The following is a 14,170-nucleotide window of genomic DNA, read 5'->3' as shown; positions in this document are numbered from 1 at the left end:
CGATGGTGACTGACAGCATGCCCCCTTTGGTGGGAGTGCCGGGGGCGTGGCGGCCAGACGGAGGCGTTCCCATGGGAATGCCTACCGTCTGAGTCCGGCCCCACTGACATCAGTAATGATGTCAGTGGGAGTGACTTTGGCTCTGATAGAGCCAAAATCACTCCTGGGCTTGCGGCAGCGAGACCCTACCGCAGGGTCTCGTTGCAAGCCCGATGGTCACGATGGTCTTTGACCATCGCGACCATCATCATGGACGCTCGCTATAGCTGTGGGTGGTCACCCACAGCTATACGAGCGTCCAGGAGGACACTCCATTTTCATGGAGGAGGGCCCTGATTCAGAGCGAGCGCTCTGGTCAGAGCGTCCGGCTCTGAATCAGGCCCTAAGTCTCTTCATGTATACTAAAAACAGGATTTTGGTACTTACCGATAAATCCCTTTCTCCGATTCCACAGGGGACACTGGAGTTCAAGACAGTGGGGTATAGACGGTGGTAGAGTAGAGCCTTGGCACTTTAAATAATTTAGAAGTGTGACTGGCTCCTCCCCCTCTATGCCCCATCAGCCCCAGTTTAAGAAACTGAGCCCGAGAGGAGACAGAGGACAACAGGAAACGAGGAGAAGGAGAATCCACAGAAAGTAACAAGACCGACTGAAGGAGCACAGTGGAACCCACTGCAGGTACCTCATGCAGTCACACAACCATATAATAAACCAAACAAAATGGCAGGAACGCAGCGCTGGGTGGGCGTCCAGTGTCCCCTGTGGAATCGGAAAAAGGGATTTATCGGTAAGTACCAAAATCCTGTTTTCTCCTTCATCCACTAGGGGACACTGGAGTTCAAGACAGTGGGGACGTCCCAAAGCCAACCTCCTGGGTGGGAAGCGCTGAGAACATGCTGACCCAGCGGGCAACCGAAACAGCAACCGCCAAGAACCGGAGGCCCAAGTGAAAAGCAAGGGCTGAGGACAAGCGACGTAGAGCAGACGAGACAATCAAAACTCCTCGCTAAACAACCACAGAATTTCCCCACATACAACGTATGTCGAATGGAACAAAACAGCAATCTAGTGGACAACAGCAGACAAGAATCGTCAGAACACCGTAATCTCAGCTGAAAACAGACCAACCAGGGCCGTTGGTAGCAGAGGGTCCCAAAAATAGGAGAAGGGCGGTGACACGAGAACAAACTCGAGAAACCCGTAACAGAGTCTAAAACAGGAGGATGCAATAGTCTCAGACATCAGAATCTCCGCACTGCCGGACAAAAGCAAAATCATATAGATATTAGGGGTGTGCACCGGCCACTTTTCGTGTTTTGTGTTTTGGTTTTGGATCTGGATCTTTCTTCGTGTTTTGGATCTGGATTGGTTTTGCCAAAACCACCCTTCCGTGTTTTGGGTTCTGGGTTTTGTGTTTTGGATCTGTATTTTTTTTTAAAAAAGCATAAAAACAGCTAAAATCACAGAATTTGTAGGTTTTTCTGCTCCTATGCTATTATTAACCTCAATAACCTTAATTTCCACTCATTTCCAGTCTATTCTGAACACCTCACACCTCACAATAGTGTTTTTATGTCCAAAAGGTTGCACCGAGGTAGCTGGATGACTATGCTAAACGACACGAGTGGGCGGCACAAACACGTGACCCATCTAGGCGTGATACTGCAGTGGCAGACAGGATGGCAGTTTGAAAAACTAGGCCCCAAACTGTACATAATGCAAAGAAAAAAAAGAGGTGCAAGATGGAATTGTCCTTGGGCCCTCCCACCCACCCTTATGTTGTATAAACAGGACATGCACACTTTAACAAACCAATCATTTCAGCGCCAGGGTCTGCCACACAACTGTGGCTGAAATGATTGGTTCGTTTGGGCCCCCACAAAACAAGCTGGCAATTAATGTGCCCCTGCACAAACTGGCTCTACGGAGGCAAGATGTCATCCTCATCCTCCTCATCCACCGATTCCTCACCCTCTTCAGTGTGTACATCCTCATCCTCACAAAGTATTAACTCGTCCCCACTTGAATCCACCACCACAGGTCCCTCTGTACGTTCTGGAGGCTGGTCTCCCTGGAAGAGCTGATAATTCATTTTGATGAACATCATCTTCTCCACATTCTGTGGAAGCAACCTCCTACACCTTTCGCTGACAAGGTTCCCGGCTGCACTAAACACTCTTTCGGAGTACACACTGGAGGGGGGGCAACTCAGGTAAAATAGAGCCAGTTTGTACAGGGGCCTCCAAATTGCCTCTTTTTCCTGCCAGTACAGGTATGGACTGTCTGCCATGCCTACTTGGATGCTGTCACCGATGTAATCCTCCACCATTCTGTCAATGGTGACAGTATCATATGCAGTGACAGTAGACATGTCAGAAATTGTTGCCAGGTCCTTCAGTCCGGACCAGATGTCCAAACTTGGTCCTGCCTGCCCTGCATCACCGCCAGCGGGTTGCTTAGGATACCTAAGTTTTTTCCTGGCAGCCCCAGTTGCGGGGGAAAATGAAGAAGGAGCTGTTGACGTGTCACGTTCCGCTTCAGCTGACAGTGGGTTCACCAGCAGGTCTTTGCACCTCTGCAGGCTTGTGTCGGCCGGAAAGAGAGACACCACATAGGCTTTAAACCTAGGATCGAGCACGGTGGCCAAAATGTAGTGGTCTGATTTCAACAGATTGACCACCCTGGAATCCTGGCAAAGCGAATGAAGGGCTTCATCCACAAGTCCCACATGCCGAGCGGAATCGCTCCGTCTTAGCTCCTCCTTCACTTTCTCCAGCTGCTTCTGCAAAAGCCTGATGAGGGGAATGACCTGACTCAAGCTGGCAGTGTCAGAACTGACTTCACGTGTGGCAAGTTCGAAGGGCTGGAGAACCTTGCACAACACGGAAATCATTCTCCACTGCGCTTGAGTCAGGTGCATACCCCCTCCTTTGCCTATGTCATAGGTGGATGTATAGGCTTGAATGGCCTTTTGCTGCTCCTCCATCCTCTGAAGCATATAGAGGGTTGAGTTCCACCGCGTCACAACCTCTTGCTTCAGGTGATGGCGGGGCAGGTTCAAGAGTGTTTGCTGGCGCTCCAGTCTTCGGCACGCAGTCGCTGAATGGGGAAAGTGGCCTGAAATTTTTCGGGCCACCCAAAGCGTCTCCTGCACGCCCCTGTCGCTTTTCAGAAAATTCTGCACCACCAAGTTTATTGTGTGAGCAAAACATGGGACGTGCTGGAATTTGCCCAGATGTAATGCCCGCACAATATTGGTGGCGTTGTCAGATATCACAAATCCCCAGGAGAGTCTAAGTGGGGTAAGCCACTGGGCGATGATTTCCCTCAGTTTCTCTAAGAGGTTGTCGGCGGTGTGCCTCTTACTGAAACCGGTGATACACAGCGTAGCCTGCCTTGGAACGAGCTGGCGTTTCTGAGATGCTGCGACTGGTGACGCTGCTGCTGTTGCTGCGTAAGGTGATACATCTACCCAGTGGGCTGTCACAGTCATATAGTCCTTAGTCTGCCCTGTTCCACTTGTCCACATGTCCGTGGTTAAGTGGACATTGGGTACAACGGCATTTTTCAGGACACTGAGGACACTTTTTCTGACGTTTCTGTACAGTCTCGGTATCGCCTGCCTAGTGAAGTGGAATCTAGACGGGATTTGGAACCGGGGACACACTACCTCCAGCAATTCTCTAAATCCCACTGCACTAATGGCGGATACCGGACGCACGTCTAACACCAACATAGCAGTCAAGGCCTCAGTTATACGTTTTGCTTCAGGATGACTGCTGTCGTACTTCATCCTCCTCGCTAAGGACTGTTGGAGGGTCAATTGTTTAGTAAAAGTAGTGGTGTTCCTACTTCCTCTCTGGGATGATGAACGACTCCCAGCAGCAGCAACAGCAGCAGCGGCAGCAGGAGGCGTAGCAATGCAGGATCCTCCGGAGGAATCCCCGATAGGAGAGTCAGTCATGCCAGTGACATGGCCTGCAGGACTACTTCCGATCCTGACTAAGGAGGAAATTGACGAGGAGGGAGTTGACGGTGTGGTTTGCAGGCGTTTGGATACAACAGGACAACGGGATTTAGGTGTCCCTGGACTGCTTACGGTCTTAGCCAAAGTTTCTGAACTTGACAGTAACTTATTATGAACGCGCTGCAGGTGCCGTATAAGGGAGGATGTTCCTAGGTGGTTAACGTCCCTACCCCTACTTATTCCACCTTTACATAAGGTACATATGGCAAGACAGTTGTTGTCCGGATTTGGATAGATATATTGCCAGACCAAAGAGGTGGAATGTTTGGTCTTCTGCCCAGGCATGACCGTGATGGGCTTTTTCATCCCACGGACAACAACTGTCTCCCCCGGAGCCTGATTTAAACAAACCACATCACCATCAGAATCCTCCTCGCCAACTTCCTCCTCAGCGCCAGCTACACCAGTATCCTAATCCTGTTGTACTTCAACAGTGACATCTTCAATTTGCATATCAGCAAGTGGACTGTGGGTGCTCCTTTCAGCACTTGCAGGGGGCGTGCAAATGGTGGAAAGAGCCACCTCTTCCCGTCCAGTGCTGGGAAGGTCAGGCATCGCAACCACCACCACACTTGGACTCTGCTTGGGGATTTGTGATATCTTCTTAGAAAGCACAGTTCTTCGCTGTTTTGATTTTTTTAGTGGGATAAGGGCTTCCATCGTCATGTAAAGCTGAACCACTAGTCATGAACATACTAGGGATCGACCTTAGCCGTTCCTTGCCACTCCGTGTCGTAAATGGCATATTGGCAAGTTTACGTTTCTCTTCAGCTGATTTAAATGTTTTTTTCAAGGTCATTTTCCTGAACTTTGTCATTTGGGATTGTATGTGCCCTCTATTATGACATTGGGCATCGGCCTTGGCAGACGACGTTGATGGCATGTTATCGTCTATGTCATGACTAGTAGCAGCAGCTTCAGCACTAGGAGGAAGTGGTTCTTGATCTTTCTCTATTTTATTTTTATCGGAGAAAGTTTGGTCCTCCATTTATGTTATATCGATTTGATATATACGTGCGGCTAAACACAGAAAATATTTCTTTATTTTTGCTGGAGAGTAGTGCACTTTGTGGGTTACACCAGCCTTTAAGAAATGAGCCAGCAGGCTCTTTACTTATGGGACACAGGCGCACGCTTGGCGCTGCTCCTTTGTTGATGCACGTGCGGCTATTGCGCACACAATTCACAAACGCAGAAAATAATTTTTTTTTTGGTTTGGACTGGAGTGTACTTTGGGGGTTACAGCACCCTTTAACGGTCAAGCCAGCCGGCCCTTTACTTATGACACAGACGCATGCTTGGCACTACTTTGTTGATGCACGTGCGGCTACTGCGCACACAATTCACAAACACAGAAAATAATTATTTTTTTGGTTTGGACTGGAGTGTACTTTGGGGGTTACAGCACCCTTTAACGGTCAAGCCAGCCGGCCCTTTACTTATGACACAGGCGCACGCTTGGCACTACTTTGTTGATGCACGTGCGGCTACTGCGCACACAATTCACAAACACAGAAAATAATTTTTTTTTTGGTTTGGACTGGAGTGTACTTTGGGGGTTACAGCACCCTTTAACGGTCAAGCCAGCCGGCCCTTTACTTATGACACAGGCGCACGCTTGGCACTACTTTGTTGATGCACGTGCGGCTACTGCGCACACAATTCACAAACACACAAAAAATATTATTTTTTTAGCACTTGGGGGGAGCACCCCTGATGGACAGAGCACCCCCTGGACAACACTACAGCACCCCTTTAGGACTGGGACACTGCACAGGACTTTGGAGTGGACACAGCCTCTATGGAGAACTGACTGCACAACACAGTCCAGCCAGCCCCTATGGACTTTGAAGTAGTGGACACAGCCCCTATTAACAACAGCAGCACAGCACAACACAGCCAGCCCCTATGGACTTTGAAGTAGTGGGCAACAGCAGCACAGCGCAGCACAGCACAGCACAACACTACTCTGCACTACACTGCACTACACTACACAGCCCAGCCAGCCCTAACTCCCACCCTCCCTCTTCACTGTCCACAGCCGAGTGAGAAAATGGCGCCGACGCGGGTACCTTATATAGGTTCCAAAACCCGCGAGACTCGGAAGGCGGGATGATGACGTTTTGCCTCGATTTCAGATCCGAGTCAGGCGGGAAAAGTCGAGCCTGACTCGGATCTGCCTCGGATCGGGGGGGCTCGGGGGGGTTCGGATTTCAGAAATCCGAACCCGCTCACCCCTAATAGATATATGTATAATGATACCAATCTACAGATACAGAGCTGAGCTGTCCACAGACTTCTCTTACAAGAGTGTACATTGAGGCCAAGCCACGGCCGACAGTCAACCCAGACCATTCTGGAGGTCCCACTAATTACAGGGTTGTCAACCAGTGGAAGGGTAAAATCATAAAAGTCTCAAACGGGTGGAGATCACACTGGGCATGAGGAAGATGTGGCATCGAGAGAATACAACTCCTTTCAGAGGTTTAAACATCGGTATAACCCATTCTGTAAACAGGGATAAAACAGCAACTGGAACCCTGCAGCTGAAAAGAAAACCATAGTAACAAACCCCAAACAACAACTTCCAACGTGATGGAAGTGCGTAGTCAGTACAGCTGTTGGCACGAACATAGTCAGAAAACAACCGGGATACCCTAGCAGTTAAAAAATCATGGATGCAACAGCCATACAGAGAGAGCGAGCTACCAATATGGGGAAGCCTCCCAAAGGCAAGGCTAGAGCACTAGGACAACCCTGACGACACCCGTAAGTACCTGAAAGTGTAATTAAAGTATCAATAGATAGTGAACAGGAAAACCAACCAGGCCTCCTGCATGACTGTCACATCTTAATGTAAGGGTGTGCACTAGCCCATAGATGCACCACAGTCCAGAACCCCAACAGATTTTAGTAGAATATTGTCACTAATTTCTATGTTGGAACTATGAATCCACACGTCAGGAAAGCTCTAAAGGTGTAGGGTCAACTGATAGGAACAGGTACCAAAAAAGAGCAGATGGCTGCTAGGACAGCAGCTTGGGTGCGAAAGGGAGAATAACGGCTATGTAATGTCAGGTTGCATCCGAAGCTGTAATGGAGTAAGCCCGCTTACCTGTGAGCGACCAGAAACCCTCTAGACTCTGCAGAGTTACACTGACCTTTTCCATCTCACCGCAACCAGCCTTGTTAGGTATAGAGAATAGCATCGGTGGACTAAGAACCAATGTTCTACAGCATGGACGTCAGTCTGGAGATGTTGCAGTAGAAAATACTGTAAATACTAGCAGAGTGTTAGTGGAGATATGAAGGTCCTACAACAAGACCACATTCTAGTTCCATTAGGGACATGTACCTATATAGAAAACATACCCCCCAAAAAACAGTCTGCTAGTGTAATTATCTTTACATTAACACTTATAATGGAGCAGCACGTATTAGCCAAAGAGACAGAATCCCTGTACCGGTCAAGGTGCACATAGAATATCATATATGTGATGATGGATCACCACCAGTGACCCCTGACATTATAAGTCACAACGCTAGGGATATTTTTAAACAAACAATAAAACTGAACCACAGGGTCAAGGATTTACTTGATGCCTGCCAAGATAATACAACCCAGGCCTGACAGTGTCTATATCAGTGGGCAGCCCTCCTGCCTTCAGTCATAGGAGCAGTAACTGCAGTCTGTTGGAAAGTAACCAAATAAGCCCCAAGGTTGGAATAGAACCTGGATTTCCTATGTTCTGATAGGAAATGTACCTAGGGCCCACTGCTTCAGAGACTTATCTTACTGAAATAGCTTGGTCACTCTCTGATACTGGAATTTATACCGAGAAGGGTACCTTATGTTATCCCAATAAAAGAAGGGATATATCTGTAGTCATAACCTCAGTTAGGGTGGAAACAGGTTTCCCACTTATTAGGAAATATTCATACAAAGGATGGGAATATATTAGTATATACAGCCACATACAGACTGCATAAACATAGTTGCATGGGAAGTCAATGGGCTCTATTTACTACAATCCGCATATTGAATGCGGATTGTAGTGTGATATTACTGAGTGAATTTGCATTGCGAATTCAGGCAATATCACAGGGATTTACTATAAATCCCTTGCAGGGACAGAGCTTGCGATAAAGCTCTGTCCCTGCGGATCCCATCCGCACTCTAGTCGCGGTATTTTCGGAAAAAATACCGCGACTAAGAGCCCGCGCATGCGCCGACCGACCACCACTACTACCCCCCCACCGACGCTAAGCCCCGCCCCTGGTGCTAAGCCCCGCCCCCGCGATCGCAGACCCCCACGACCCCCCCTCCCTTCATTACACTTACCTGCATCCTCCTGGCCTCCGGTGATCTTCTCCTGGCTTCCCGATCAGGTGATCTCCCATACTGCACTGGGGCCCGATCACCTGATGACCGGGCCCCAGTGTACTATGGGAGACCAGCTGACCGGAGAGGAGCCATCACCGGAGGCCCGATCACCGGTCCCTGGATTCAGGTAAGTAAAAAAAAAAATGTTTAATTTTTTTTTCTTTTTTTTACAGTAATCAGCTTGCGGTCTGCTTAGACCACATAGCTGATTACTGGTACCGGCTCCCACCTCTGCTCTCCCCGTTAGAGCAGAGTGGGAGCCTGGTAACTGGGGGAGACCCTGGATACCGCCACCTCCAGGTGGCGTTATTATCACAGGGCTTCCCCCGGTATTTTTTTACAATTTATTTTTAGTAACTGTGGTCGGATCACATTTCCCATTACAATTATGGGAAATGCGATCTGCTTTACTAAAAATAAGTGATACTGGACTTTGGAGTAGAATTTTTTCAAATTCTACTCCAATTGCCCTGTAATAACTACAGGTGAAACTAAAATAATGTGAAAAGGGTGTGAAAACACCCTTTTTCACTTTATTTTAGTAAAAATAATGTTAATAAATAGAGCCCAATCTCTCTGAAAGGAAGAGTTAGTCCCAACAGATTAAGTTTACTTGTCAGACTCCTGCACCAGGTGATAAGAACTGACATAGAACTTAACATATTGCATTCTTAATGTCTTCCATTTTGTGCATCGGTTCTTGAAGTACTTACCGGGCGCTGTAAAGTGCGCCACTGGAGTGTAGGCATAAATAATATGCCCCCCCGCAAAAGGGGTGCCTTAGATATTGTGGCGAGACAGAATGCCTCCCTAGAACAACATTAGCCTAACCTAGACACCTAATGCCCCAGGAACCTTAATGCAAGTACATATTATTTTATACATGTGTGGTCAGAAGGCCACAGGACATATATATAGGGTCCCGAAGTCACAATTTAAGTGTTATAACAGGACTCTAGTCTATAGAGTCACCTAATAAATTGTATACTGGACTTTAGAACCCAGCTTTCCAAAGAAATTTTTTTATTTTTTTTGGCATGCTGTCGAAGCGATCACCCAAGAATAAATATATAGCCTATAACTCCTGGTCCCAGGTGGCATCCCCTCTGGGCACTAACCGGGTCCATAGGCTAGCCTGTTATAATTAATGTTGGAATTATAGGTACACCTAAAGACTGTGGCATTGTAGGTATACCTATTTTATACATATATTTATACATGCACCGACATATATAACTCTGTAAAGCAGTTATTGTTCCAAACGATCGCATCGGGTCATTCCAGCCTCTAATCGCAGCATCTTACCTTTTAAATATGCTAGATATCAGACATAAAACTGATAACAGATCCTGCCCTTGTCTTTGGGGTAAGGACAAGAAGCGATACCTTGTACATATATATCTATACATGCATACACGTACCTACATAACAGAATAATAAGTGACGACAATACTTTAAAGTAGAACATGAGCAATAGTTAGCTAGCCATGTAAGGAACTGACCCAAGATCCTGGTTGAGGCAATGACAGAGTTCACTCTGGACATGTATATGTTATAAAGCAGAGCTTAGTATAAAATACACACACGTCTGTCAGCTACGGCATAGGGGCAGGACCTTTCTGCTACGTTTGAATATGGAACACTTCACGAATTTGCATGTCATCCTTGCGCAGGGACCATCTAATCTGTATTGTTCCAATTTTAGTATATGTGCTGCCGAAGCAAGCACTTTGAGGCTTCACCATACGCAGGATTAGGGCACGTGTTTTTCCACCATGCCAGCCTGCGACATATAAATAGCAAACAAGTTGGTGTTTAATCCCACACAGTATGAGGCTAGCAAGGCTAACCACAGCGCCAACTATGTTCCTGTAGCGCTATCAACACCGGGATTCTACCGGGTTGTAGAACATAAGCTTTAGTGCATATACTGAACTATTGTACACTAGGAGACAAAAACAGCACGTGTTGCTGCAGTGTAGATTTGTAATATTCTACGTGCTGCCGAAGTGAACACATAATATATAATATTACTGATTATTGTATCTCCCCTGTCAGCTTAGTGCAAAAACTGTGATACCGTTACTAACTCCAGTTCACAGTGGTGTAGCTGTATCTATACTCAAAATGTGAGCGCTCCTATGGTACTTTGCTACATTTATAGCCACTACAGTGCTTCTCAGAGTGGTGAGGAGAGCAGGCATAGACATATGCATACATCCAATTATAAAGGGAGGATTCTAATTTTAAACGCATATGCTTCGTGCCCAAAGAATAGCGGTGCTACTAGCAGTAGCCGCTTGCGGTGCCTCCCCAACATAAAATTAAATGAAGGACCCGCAGGGACATGAAGGTGCGCACCGGCTGAAATCCATTCTAGACAGCTATATGTGTCAACCCTCCTCCTAGCAGCACAGCGTCTAGCATTGAAGCTCCCCATACTGCACTGCCTTCCTAGGAGCAGAAGGACGCGGCTTTCCATTGTAAAAGAAACACGAGGGGGGAGCCGCGCAGTGCACGCTCTGTAATTCCCTGCTATGGGAGCGCGGGGTGCAGCGGTCTCTCTCAGAGTATCGAGGAGGGAACCAGGCGTGTGGGAGACAGTCGCTGCTGTCACACTGTATAATATAAGCCCATTACCCCCAGCAGCGTGTGCCAACTGCGGGGGTTGCGGACAGTGGGGCTTTTATAATCCAACTCCCGGCGGAGGAAAAGCCAGCAGGGAGTGTAATACTGACAGCTGCTAGTAGCCGTATGTATCGGCGCGGCTGCAATTACTGAGGGCCGCGCTTCAGAGCCGAGCACGCCCGCGGAGAGCCCGAATACTGATGGCGCCGCTGGTGTGCAGGATGCGCCAAACACCGGCAGCTATGGGCGGCAGGTTGAGCTATGGCCGCCGATAATGAGCACCGCCCCCGCTAGCTGTCTGCCCCCTAAACACCGCTACTGAGTTCCCAGTCCACGAGGAGGGACTCGGTGAAAGGTGGTGCGCGGGATGCGCGGGGAGGATGGTCGGGTCTCTCCTAACAGTGACAGCCTTGGCAGGTCACTGAGCCCAGCTATGTCTCCACTGCTCCTGCTTAACCAGGAGCAGTGGTACACTTACAGGCTGCTACGGCCAGGATGCTGGGCTGAGGGGGCAGCAAGGAAACCCGGACCCGAGCCGGTGTCAGCTGTGGCGGGTCCTTGCAGGGTCCGATGACTCCACGATGTGTGCCCCCTCCTTAGGGTCACCGGACACAGGCTGCAGTAGCCGTGGCGGTGCCCTCCCGGCGGCTCCCCAGTAGCAGGCAGACTCCCACAGCTAGCAATCTGCCTGTCCTCATGTGTATATAAAAAATTAAAAGATAAAAAATATATGAAAAGGCTGGAGACAGCCTGATGTGCTACTGGCTCTCTCGGGCACATTTTCTAAACTGTGGCTGATGGGGCATAGAGGGGGAGGAGCCAGTCACACTTCTAAATTATTTAAAGTGCCAAGGCTCTACTCTACCACCGTCTATACCTTACTGTCTTGAACTCCAGTGTCCCCTAGTGGATGAAGGAGAAATTATGTTAATTAAGGAAAATGTCCTTAAAAACATTATTTTAGTGTTGATAAATAGGCCCCTATGGGGTCTATTTTCTAAGCAGTGTTAGGAGAAGTGAAAAGTGAAGAGTGAAAAGTGATAAGGTGCCAGCCAATCAGCTCCTAACTGCCATCTCACAGGCTGTGTTTGAAAAATGACAGTTGGGAGCTGATTGGCTGGCACCTTATTACTTTTCACTCTTCACTTTTCACTTCTCCTAACGCTGCTTAGTAAATAGACCCCTATGTCTCATATCTTCTCTCACACAGTTTTACGTCAGCTCAGTGATAGAACTTACGTTGCAGCCTCAACCTCAAGACGGCCTCTTCTCACCAGAAGATCGAACAGGTCTCCACCGCTGGCGTACTCCATGACGAAGGCCAGGTTGTTCTATTACAGGGCACAGACAGAACAGAGTCACATATTTGCCAGTTACTCTAGTACAGTCATTACTCTTACAGTTACCTGGTCTGGGTGCTCAGAATGTACAGCAGGCGCCGCGCTCTCCACCATCTATTACACTGTGACTATTACTGTATCTGACATGTCCTACACTATAACACTATGGGTACGGACACCATAGGGGTGATATATAATGAATAAATATAAAATGTGTCTCCTCTGACCTCTCCTGCCTGCGTGTGCACTGTGCACATACGTGTGGACAAGCCCGCATGATGCATACATTTCCCAGGATATTATAGTGATATGAGGGAGTGATTACTGTGTGGATCCGGCCTGGAATGTGTTTAGGTATAAAACAAGCCTGGAGTGACTAAGCACAGCCGCTAATGTCCCACACTCCTCATTACATCACTGTTCCCCAATGGCTGCTCCCTAACTGCTTGTTACCTCCTTGTGTGATTATACCATGCCAGGCACTGGGCCTGATCCTGAGTCACACACAATAGCACACGCAGCAGGGTCTATTGGTGGTCACCTGCCTGCGGGTTTATGCAAATTACATACAGACTCCTCTCCTGGTGTACATCCATGTGGCCGATTGTACAAGGACTGAGACGCCCACTAACAGCGACCAGGGACGCAGTAATACCGATTGGTGCGTCCTAATACGTCACCATCGCTTGCACCATCAGCCTTATGGCAGCTGCAGCTTCTCCATCTGCCTGCGGCTGTGTACGAACGGTCTATTTATCTAGTCCCCTCCCTCAATGCCCATCACTTACCACAACATGTGTAATACTGGGCATCCCGATCTCAGCAGCGCCTCTGTACGTACGCCCTGTATTACGCAGGCGCTGTAATGGTTCTTAGGAAATTTTGCACATGCGCAGTTGCAAAAAAATGTGATATGACATATCCTCCACACTTACTCTGCTCTGTGCTCTCTCTGCTCATCATACATGACCCCATACATATATATATATATATATATATATATATTATATATATATATATAATGGTAAAGACCAGCACTCCAAATATCTCCAGTAATTGCCCAGGTGCCCTCCAAGGGGAAACTGTAGCTGAGTTACAAGCAGACGCTCTCACAGGACTTGTACATAGAAAGAAAAACACTGCAGGCCAAGCAGGCTTAGTCCATATACTGTATATATTGTATACACTGATTGTACTAATTCCTGAGGATGTCCTCCTTGGGCACAGAGAACAGAAGCGGCTCCTATCCTCTTGGATGAGGGGCTGCTGCTGCCAAAAGAGAGGGGGAGACACTGAAGTCCTGGCCAGCCGAGTCCCGGTGCCTGCACAATGGATCTGACAGGCACCCAGGACCGACACATGTGCACGAGTGGCGGTGGCGCCACACATACACATAACACCAGCTTCTAGGGACTGCATTAGCATCAGCAGCAGCTTCTAGATGCCACATAGGGCTGCCTGGAAGACAGAGGAGCGGCTTCCCACTGGAACAGAAGCTCTCTGCTAATCACAGCCCGGATTGGCAGCCCGAGAAGAGAAAAACACCTCCCCTTGGGACTGCCTGTCCTGTGCATCACTGGCAGGTAGTGCTTCCAATGGGCATGGGCGCCGAGAGGGGGGGAGCGGGTACAGTTTACCCGGGTCCGGGCTTGCTAGAGGGGCCCGGCGGGGCCTGGGTTCGCCATCGCCCCCCCCTCCCTCACAGCAGCTCAGCACACAGCTTGTGCTGGGCTGCAGTGTGAGACTGCGCGCGGCTGCTGCAGCAGCCGGAGCAGTCTCCTATGGCTGTG

The 14,170-nt window shown here is 48.5% G+C and overlaps 1 pseudogene; it reads right to left on the bottom strand.

The window, feature by feature from the left end:
• Nucleotides 1-10,040: 10,040 nt before the first annotated feature.
• Nucleotides 10,041-10,141, bottom strand: LOC148535487 (U6 spliceosomal RNA; annotated as a pseudogene).
• Nucleotides 10,142-14,170: the final 4,029 nt, after the last annotated feature.

Source organism: Taudactylus pleione, unplaced genomic scaffold (assembly GCF_031769625.1).
Source record: "Taudactylus pleione unplaced genomic scaffold, aTauple2 ptg000051l, whole genome shotgun sequence".
Taxonomy (NCBI): Eukaryota; Metazoa; Chordata; class Amphibia; order Anura; family Myobatrachidae; genus Taudactylus; species Taudactylus pleione.
Note: the sequence above shows the minus strand (reverse complement) of the source record. Positions and strands in the feature narration are given on the sequence as shown.